This window comes from Pinus tabuliformis, chromosome Q (genome assembly GCF_031772625.1).
Source record: "Pinus tabuliformis cultivar Carrire ecotype Pingquan chromosome Q, CPIR1, whole genome shotgun sequence".
NCBI classification, from domain to species: domain Eukaryota; kingdom Viridiplantae; phylum Streptophyta; class Pinopsida; order Pinales; family Pinaceae; genus Pinus; species Pinus tabuliformis.
Genome location: NC_142296.1, coordinates 416,640,337 through 416,649,681, shown reverse-complemented (window position 1 = coordinate 416,649,681; position 9,345 = coordinate 416,640,337). Strand labels below are relative to the sequence as shown.

The 9,345-nt window shown below is 36.9% G+C and overlaps 1 pseudogene; it reads left to right on the top strand.

Moving 5' to 3' along the window:
- The first annotated feature begins 4,039 nt into the window (after positions 1 to 4,039).
- Positions 4,040 to 7,703, top strand: LOC149219969 (serine hydroxymethyltransferase 3, chloroplastic-like; annotated as a pseudogene).
- The last annotated feature ends 1,642 nt before the right edge of the window (positions 7,704 to 9,345 follow it).

Below are 9,345 nucleotides of genomic sequence, written 5' to 3'. Positions count from 1 at the left end.
AGCAGAATGAACCATTGATGATAAGAGCTGAGCCATCAGATCCTATGGCACTCATCAGCACACACAACCTACTTGCCAATGACCCTCAAATTGCCCCTAAATATCTAGCCAATCAAGAACAAGCCATTGCACACTTTGAAGATATGTTTAGGCTACTTGGAGAGGACTATGTGCATGCATGCATGAGAAGATGGAACACCCTACCTCACAATTTGCAGATCAGGGAATACCATTCCCCCATGAGGCTGAAGGAGGCATTAAAAAGAGTGCCAATGTACAAGTGCTCCATGCAAAGGCTAAAGGTCAACTGGATTGGCCTCAAACTGAGTCCTCCACTCATATTAGGCATGCTGGAAGGCAGAAGAGAAGAAGAAGAGGAGGAGCAGTGGAAGGACATAGACAGAAAGGCAGGATTTTATGGAGAACATGAGCAAACCACAGCAGAGGCCTGGGATGCTAGGGAGGCCACCAGGGCCATAAAAGATGAAGAGATTGACTAGGTTGCTCAGAGGATGAGCAACACCTTCAGTAGGGGGGTGATGATGAGCCTCATAAATGGGTAATTATATGGGCTCATTTTACCTCCTAACCTAGTCAAATCAACCATTCTCTTAGCTTATTGTATGATTTTCTGATTATATTTATGCTTATAGGGTGAGTTGAGTTAGTTATTATGCCATGTGGTCTAACATGTATTTAATGCAGATTATTGATGGATTTCGAGGTCAAAGTCAAGGATCCAGTGGTCAAATTGCAGCAATAACTCGAAGTAGACAGAGGAGAGGACTTATAGGAGGGAATCCCCCTCATTTATTACTCCTCACTTCAAATTCCCCTTCATTCAGCTCAGAGTACAAGCAGACGAATCATGCACTAGAAGGCAGCCGAGTAAGTGGAGGATGACTGATAGTTATCTCGAGTTTTGGGAGCCAAGCCTCCCTGATTTTAAGGAAGCTATTGGTAGCTTCAAATGTATAAGTAGAGAGGCCTAGGGCTTGACTAGAGTTGGATTTTTTGCTTGTGTAAACTCTACTCAAATTTCGAGCTTATTATTTTGTGACAGTTTCATGTAATCTTGCTATTGTTTTGATAATGAAGATGGAATCCTTTTTGAGCTAGCACTGAGTTACTTCAGAGGGCTGAATCTCTTGGGTTAGGGCGCAATCCAAGTAGCCAATCTTCTCTTTACTTGTATTTGTATGCTTTACTTCAGTTTGTAGATTAATTTGTTGTTAGATGTATTTTTCTTGTGGTTAAGAATAGGTTGCTTTTGATTATTTAGTAGTTTTCTTCCATTTGTGCTTTCTGTAGCAGGTTGAGAAGTGATAAAAAAAGATTCAAAAGGCTAGCAAAAGTGCCTCGGCCTCTCTTCCTCCCTCCGATACCATGATTTGAGGCAAAGACTCTCTTGCTGCCCCAAAAACACAGATTTTCCTCATTCCTAGGACTTCTAGTGTTTGCAGCTCTCTAGTAGATTGATAGTCCAGTTTTGCTTTGCTTTAGATCTCCTTTATCATGTTCACTTTCTGATTTGCAATAGTCCTCTTTCATGCTTTCCTTTCTTACATAATTTACCAACATTTTCTTCAACACGTCATAGTTTAGGCCATTCTAATGAAAAACTATGTTTTTCCTAGGATGCACTCATTTCATTTGTTGCTTGATTTTCTTGGTTGACTGTTAGTTTCTATGCAGCAGATCTCTTCCAGCAGTAGGCCAGCTTACCAGCAATCACACCCTCCATCTGATCCATGCCCTATAGGTCTCCCAAACCTCACCTCAATTCTGCCCTAGTTTCCTTCATTTTTCATAGAACTTCTTCCTCTCTCCTTGAGCAAACCCAATCATCTTTCTCTCTCCTAGTGACTCATGGTAGAACTTAGACACCCTAACACCTCATTCCAACCTTCATCCACTTTTTCCACCCACTCTCACACCCCCAAAACAGCGAAAATTGCTCTCGGCCTCCTCCTGTAGGCCTCCTGTAATTTCCCTATTTTCCTCCTGTAGTTTTCCTATGTCCTCCTGTAGTTTTTCCTGTAGGCTTTCTTTTGAAGGCCGAGTGTGGGAAAAGCCTCCAGAAGGCCACCTAAGACCTCCTAGGACCCATCCACACCATCCTACATCCTTCCAAGCTCCAAAATCGCCCTCTAACGCCACCTATTCACTGCCACACTCACACACAATAAATTAGATGCATGATTAAATTGACATAAAAGCACATACAAATCCAAAAATATGTTTTTTGCTTATTTACTTCCAGAAATAACATGGTTAGATGTTGTTTACTTCCTTGAGTAGGTAATGGCATTCCTTTCATGGTTTTCATAGTGTTTTTGGTAAAAGTAGAATTGGCTTGTTAATTAGGCTTTACTAGCTTTTTCTTTACATTCCAGTCTTTCTCCTTTTGCAATTAGAATAACATTTGTAGAGTAATCTTTCTTTCCTTTCATCACACATAGAGCTTCTTATGAAATCTATGGAAGTTGGCTTGAGCTCCTAGTGATCTCACACCGGCTGACCAAGTGACAACTTGCAGTGAGAACTAGTACTGGTGCATACAACATTGACGCTTCAGTTTGTTACAAACTATTGGGTTGATAAAAGTAAAGTTGGCAGCCCAGGAGTTGCAGCATTCTTGTTGCAATACTGGCGCCCACCAAAGATTTCCAATTAAAATAATAATAAATCTACATTTATATATTTATATATTTATATATTGATTGGAAGACTTCTAACAACTGTCACTTCTTTCCATTAGATCCCCTTCAGGCCTTTGGGATACCTACTACTTTCTTATATTATATAGTTGGGGCTTGCTACTTGTTGGCGTGTTGGGGTAAACAAACTTGATGTGTTTTTTTATCTGGCAGTTGGAGTCTATGGAATAAGAAAGAAATTTGATTTGCATTTTCTCATCCTAATAGGTAAATGTTTGTAGATGAAGATTCCTTCTTAGCAACTCTCTCACAAGGAAATTTGGTATATTTTGTTGTTGTTCAATACAAAATCAAGCAATTTTTTTTTTTTTTTTTTTAAACTCAACATTGGTTACATTTAGCAGCAAAGAGTTGTCTCCATGTCTTCTTCACGCAAGAAAGTTATATGGTCCAACGATCCTGCCATATGACTGTTGATAGCTAGCTTGCAGTACAAGGCTATCTTTGATGATGAAGCAGTAGTAGTAGCTTGGTGGTGGGGAAGATTTGGAAAGTTAAATCTTCAATGAAATCCATGATTTTTATGTGGTTGGCCCTAACGAAATTTTTTTTGACGTGAGAGGTTCTATAAAATAGGGCAAGGTAGGGTCCTAGAATTTGTACTCTATGCAAATGTGAAGGGGAAACAATTGACCATGTGCTGGTGTTCATTTGTGTTTTTTCTCAAGAGGTATGGGGTGTTATTCTCCCCTTATTTGAGGATAGGGTACTTGGCAGAAGGCTTCCTTATTGGATTTTTTGATGATAGAGCACTCAAATAACATAGATCATTGCCCCTGATTGCCTCTAGAGCCATTTGGATAGGAAAGAAGGAATAACAATTTTGTAGACAAAGAGATCCCTCCTTTTCAGGTACATCATCAAATAAAATACCTATATGAAGGCATAAAAATGACTCCAAAGGTTAAAGTTCCAAGGTGGGTTGCAATTTGGAGGTTGATAAAACTTATCCATGGCCTTTCTTTGTTGGTGCTTGCCAAGGTGATATTCTTGTTATATATATTATCTGCGAATATGTGTGATATTCTTGTTCTATATATTATCTGTGATTCGAACCCAAGTCAGCTGCTCCTGCATGTGTGATATTCTTGTTTTGTATATTATCTATGATTTGAACACAAGTCAGCAACATGCAGGAGGCAAATTCGAACTGGTGCTTCTTTTGGTGTCTTTCATGTCTACCTCTGCCAGATAATTATCCACAATACATCAAGTTTTGGATTCACATGTCTCTCGATATTTGATTCTTTTTCACATTTTGAAGTGGGCACAGAGGATAGCTCTTTTTTTTGGTGCAAACATATTCATTGCAGGTCATAATGGGCAGTGGAGCAGTAGGGATGGGCTTGTTGGGTCAATACAATTTGAACCCAATTGAAAATTTGATGACCAAAACTTAACAACTAGTTTTGGGGGTTCCCTGGCAACAGAAAAGCATAAAATTAGAAGGTTTGAAACTTTGAGGTCATGCCCATCATATAAACCTTTTTGTATCACAACAAGCTTGACAATGGGAAATCATTTGGCGTTCATGCTGGCGCAACCCTGCAACTTCCTAGGTGTGCATGTTGTTCACAATTCACACTATGATTTCTTTATTTATGTATTTGTTTTTGGTTGAAATTGTTGCATGTATAGATAGCCTATGTGACATCCTTGATAATCTTGTCATTTGAAGACCAAGTGAAGAAAGCACAGATCATAGTTGAATATAGTTTAACTTGGAGGTGTTTAGAAGATTCATTTGTGAATTGAGTTGCTGCAAATAAGCTTCTTATCTTCATTTAATGAACTATGTCAAATACCTCGATTTTATTTATAGTTTTTTTGAGTTAATGGTTGATGAATGGCTTGATAAAGACTTTTTTCTTGATCTGGATTCCCCTCGAATGCCAACAAACAGAAATTGTAGACGTCAATAATACAATTAATGCTCCTATCAAATTGGGCCTCAGTTACTGAGGGTACTAAATCTATTGTGATTTCTTTATCTAGTTTGTAAATTACTCCGTGCAGAGGGAAAGCATAGCTTTGTAGATCCTCCTCTGAGTGAGCTTGATCCTGACATGAATGTGATAATTGAGAAATAAAAGCAATCACAATTCAATGGATTGGAACTTATTTCTTCTGAAAATTTTACATCATGGGCGGTTATGGAAGATGTTGGATCATGTCTAACAAACAAGTATTCAGAAGGACTCACTGGTAAGAGGTAAGTGCCTAAAGATATAACTTGGAATGTGAATAATGGCACCATCATGATTGTGATTGTGTCTGAGTTGATTGGGAGTTTCTTCTTGCCACTTAGTATTTTTTTCTTGTTAAACTCAGTTTCTCTTAGCTTTTGGACCTGTACTTTTTAGTTTGAATGTTTGACATGTGTGTAATGGTTTATGGGTTCAGCGTTATAATGTAGAGACCTGTAGTTTTTGCATGAGTATTTGTTATCACAATGATGGATACAATTGTTGGACACTTTTCTATATTTATTCACTACTGTGTTGGGTTGGGATTTATGCCATGCATATAATATGTTGGCAATGAATTCATTGACCAAAGTGAGAGGCTTTGCTAGCAGAGGGCCCTAGAAGCATTCCATCTTGACAATAGTACATGGGATGTTTCAACCATTATCTCGATCCCCAACTAATTTTGTTGTTTATACAACTCTCCTCCAACCACATCATCGCATTATGGTGTGTATGGTTCTGAACTACGAATCTCCTTTGATAAGATTATCATTCCTATTTGGGCATGTATCATGTGAAAATTTTCTTTGCAATGTTTAGGGTTTGGACTTACCACATGCAAGGAATCTGTCTCATGGATTCATGATAGCAAAAAAGTGAGTATCTGCTACATCAATTTAATTTGAATCAATTCCATATTGTCTAGATGAGTCCACAAGTGAGCTCGCATTTCTAGTGTAATAATAATTAGGAGGGAAACAGTTCCATCATTGACAAATATTGAACCAATCTTTTGGGGAAGTGTTCAAAGTGTTAATGGTCGGGTTTTTTTTCTTGGGTTATAGGATTCATTGAATATGAGAGGCTTGAGAAGAATGCCACCCTTTTTAGGATCAAGCTTATCATTATTGGTGCTAGTGCATATCCCCGAGATATTGATTACCCTCGCATGAGGCAAGTATTGAAGCTAATTATTTCTAAGCCTTAAAATGGAAGTCCTTTCAAAAGCTTCTCTTTCCAGCAATGTTTATTCTAGCATATTTTATTAATATGTTCTTATAGTATGTAATGTTGGATTTTTTATGATTTTTAGTACTAAAAAGTTTGTGGTTTGGGAAGACTGCCAATAGTTGGGGCATACTTAATTATGGACATGGCACACATAAATGGTCTCATTGTTGCTTCTATAATGGTCAATCCATTTGATTTTTGTGATGTAGTAACAACTACAACACACAAGGTGAGTTGATGCTATTAATTTTCTCTGCACTTCACCCTTTTGATTAAAAATATGAGTATATTAGATGAACCTTTTTTTGGATCTATCTTAATGCTATATATCTATGCCATCCCCCCCTGTAGAAGAAAAAGAATCCCATTAATGTTCAAGAAGCATCGAAGAACTAAAACAAATATGCCATTCCCATCATAGGAGGAGTGATTATAAAGTTAAGAGGTGTAGATTTTCCTTTTGATTCTCTTACATGTTATTTGATTCAATTTCTTGTTTTCATTTTTTTATGTTCTTTTTGTTTCTTATCACTACTAGATCAAAGCTTCGATGAAACTCATTATGTTCCTTGAATTGTTTGTCAATTGTTTCACTTTTTTCCTTTCATTTTTATCTTTCTGATATTTTTCATTCTGAAATATTTTGGGATTGGAGGGTTGTGAATTTTAGTCTTTACGAGGTCCTTCGGGAGGCATGATATTCTTTAGGAAGGAACCAGTATTGGGGGTTGACCTAGAGACAACCATCAAAAATGTAGTTTTTCCAGGGTTACAGGTCAATCTGAGTTCTCCTTCCTTTCCTCCATCATCCATATTGTTCTCCTGCTCACTAATATCATAATATTGGATATATCGATTTTTTGTATCATTTTGTTTCTAAAAGATACATGAAATAATTTGTGGCTTTCTAGGGAGGACCACATAACCATACCATAGGAGGGTTGGTTGTTTGTTTAAAACATGATGTAACTACAAAGTTCAAGGCTTATCAAGTGCGGGTGTAACACTCTCACATGTCTAAGCTTCTGTAAAATTCATGCATGTGAAATATTTTTTGAATGGATTTTGTTTCTTATCAAAGGTAAAATAGTTTTAGTAAGTTGTAGCAAATTTTCGAGCCCTTGCAAAGATCCTAATGGATTTGGGTTACAATTTGGTGTGTGGTGGTAGTGAAAATCACCTAGTTCTATTTGATTTGAGGCCCTTGGTAAGGATCCTCTGTTCATATGCTGGAGTACACAACCTACTTGTATCTTGATTTCTATTGGATTTACTTGGTTAAATGTAACATGGTATATATTAATGGGCTTGGACAGGGCATTGATGGTGCAAGAGTAGAGGACGTTTTGGATGTTTCTTCTATCACATTGAACAAGAATTTTGTACCAGGTTACATGAATTTTTTCTTTGTATATTTAGATGTAAGGGATTCATTGATTTTCCTTTCTCCATGGGATGATATAGCTTACTTTAATACCTTACATTTTCAGGTGATAAAAGTGTTATGGTTCCTGCTGGTATATGCATAGGGACTCCTGCATTAACCACTCATGGGCTTCTTGAGGATGAATTTATTAAGGTTGTAGATTTTATCCACGAGGGGGTGCAGATAGCCATTAAGGCTAAGAGCTCTGTGAAAAGTACAAAATTAAAAGATTTTATAGAGTTTATTAAGTCAAACAATTTCCAGCTACGAAATAGCATTTTTTATTTCAAAAAGTGGGTTGAATCATTTCATAGCCAATTTCCATTGTCTAGTGTTGGCACTGAAAATCTTAGCTAGATATATGACGTGATCACAACTTCTCCTTACAATGAAGCTGCAAATTTGTAGAAGCAAGAAAGTCCTTTGTCACAATTAGGCTGGCATTTGAGAAATTGGTTTGATATGGAATCAACAAGGTAGTGATGGAAACACTCAAGGAAACAAAAGTTGGGAGAAAAGTAAAACAAAATTTGTACAAACATTAATCTCTCATAGCTTGACAAAAGTGGTAGAGAAAAGATTAGTCTCTCGTACCTTGACATAACTAGTGGTCAAGATCAACACCTACAAGAACTTTGTTGTGGAATATTATCAAAACTAATAGAAGGATATGAAAGAGTGTACAGTAAGAACCTTGACAAACACGACCACTGAAACTTGCAACATTGTTTGTAGGAAGAGAAAATTATGTTTCTTTTTTCCAAACATGTATGTTAGTATATTACAGTTTAATGAATATGTTTTCCTATTATCATATATGGTTTCATACTTTAACAAAACATTCGCCAAGACTTCACAATGTTTTATTATTTAGTGAAAGATTTGCCAAGATCTTACAAGATTTTATAATTCAGTGAAAGATTCACCATGACTCTACAAGATAATATAATTTGGTGAGCTATTTGCCAAAAAAATTATATATACATATTATATTATTGATAAAATCGCCTTCCATTTTTCATATGTATCATGGGGATTCACCCATTTATTATACATATAAATTTAGGGTGGTTCTTAAAATTTTCCCTGGTCTTGATGCCATTGCCTTGTCTTTCTATTCTAGTAAGAGATTTCGACATCTTATAATTGTAGAAAGCATCATCACAGTTGCTTGCGCCAATGTTTTGGAGAGCCATTGTGCTTGCCATCATTCTTGGGCACATGGTATGTTTTCCCATATGATGTAAATTGTTGTATTCTTGATTCTTGATTATGTTTTCCCTCCTTAGTGACTTCTTATCTTTTCCTCCCTTATTTTGTTTTGGAGGATTTTTCAAAATAAAAGTAGTCAGCTTATCCCTCATATCTACATCAATAATGTACCCACATGCAACACATCGCAAGGATAACATTTGTGTCTTTGATATTAGAATCTTTGTCTCTGGATTTCCACATCCATAGCACTGGACATATATTTTTTATAAAAACTTCCAGCAAAGCAACCATCTTTGCATTGGCATGGGAGCCATTAACAGTAGAAGTTCTAGTCTTCTCGTCAATCTTTGACTCAACACCCAATTCACATCCAACCATCTTTGCATTGGCATGGAGCCATTAACAGTAGAAGTTCTAATCTTCTCGTCAATCTTTGACTCAACACCCAATTCACATCCAAAGAACTTCGTCGTGTAAGAAGGTTTCCTTCCAAGAGCTTTTGCCACATCTACCATATTAACAATATTGGTCTTGATGCCATTTCCCCAATTTCTATTTTAGTAAGAAATTTCGACATCTTATATCTATAGAAAGCATCATCACAGTTGCTCGCACAAATGTTTTGGAGAGCCATTGTGCTTGCCATCATACTTGGGAACATGGTATGTTTTCCCATACGATGTAAACTGTGCATTCTTGATTATGTTGGATACACGACCCAGGATGACACCAACATAAGGCCTAGTGGAGCTCACATTCTGCATTGATAATTGATCTCATATCA